The sequence below is a fragment of the Fonticula alba genome, assembly GCF_000388065.1.
Source record: "Fonticula alba strain ATCC 38817 unplaced genomic scaffold supercont2.1, whole genome shotgun sequence".
Classification (NCBI taxonomy): Eukaryota; order Rotosphaerida; family Fonticulaceae; genus Fonticula; species Fonticula alba.
Genome location: NW_009242971.1, coordinates 2,982,659 through 2,983,909, shown reverse-complemented (window position 1 = coordinate 2,983,909; position 1,251 = coordinate 2,982,659).

Here is a 1,251-nt window from a genome sequence, read left to right as displayed (position 1 = left end):
CCGATGCGGGTGTAAAAGGTGTGAAGCCGGGCGGGCGGGGGGCAGCGGGGGGGGGGGTGGCCTCCGTCCCTGCCCCCGCCCCCATCCCCTGGGGGCAGGGGGGCGGGGGGGCGTCGGCACGGGCTGGACCGGCACGCGGGCGCAGCTTGGCGTGGCCCCGATGGCGGTGGGCGAACACCGGCGCAGCGCCCCAAGCCGGCGTGAATCCCCCAGCATCCCACGCCCGCCCTGGGAGATGCCCGTGAAAAGGCCGATTTCTCTGGCGTGCTGGTGGCGGCGGCGCACGGGCAGCCTCTGGCGGTCGCGGGCGCGACCGTGCCGGGTGATGGCTCCTCCCGCGCCCCGGCCCCCCCCCCCCCCTCGCCCTAAGAGGCAGGGGCCTTTCAGCGGATGTCGCCCCGGCCCCCCCCGGCGGGGTCGGGGAGCGGCGACCGAGTCACACGACCTCGCTCCCGGGCGCTCGCTGGCCTCACTTGCCTTGTTATGTAATACGCCTCATCCCCGGGTCCCGGTAATAGATAATGCACATTTCATCATGCTGTCCGACGTCCGGGGGCTACCGCCACCGGCCGGCCGGTCGGGGCCTCCTCCCGGGAGGGGAAATTTGGTGGGCCTGCTCAATTTTGACCTCTACGCCTGCGTGGCCGGGGCGCTCAGGGCGGCCCGGGGGGCCAGTCAGTCGGCTCCCGTCGCTCCACGGGGCCGCCGGGCAAGGAGGGGCGCACCGAGGCCGCGCCGCGGCCAGGCCCCCCTTCCCGGCGCTCGCCCCGCGTCCTCCGGTTGGGCCTCTGCAACTCCGGACCGGCAGGACGGCCGGCGAGAGGCGCGAGAGTGGCGGCGGCTCCGGGGCACTGGCCCGCCGGCGGGTGTCTTCGCTCCATCGCACCGATCCCGGCGCGCCAGAGCAGCCGCCCGGCCCTGCGCCCCGCGGAGGAGCCGGCACAACAGAAGACACCCGGCCCGGCTCGAGCCCGAGCTAGGTCCCTCCTCCGGGAGACCACGGGCGCCGCGCCCTTTTTTACACGAGCGCGCACCTACACACACACACACCACACATGCGCAGAGGCCCGAGGCCCGCGCCTGGCGGGGCGCGGTTTTTCAGGCGTGCATGCCTGCATCCCTTGGGGTGCGGGCCCCGCGCCAGACCGCCGGGCAGCGCGTGCCGGGCACCCATGTGCCCCGCGGAGCCTGGCCGCGTTCCGTCCCCCGCCCGGGCGTCCGCCCCATCTGTGACCCCCCGGCCGCGCGACC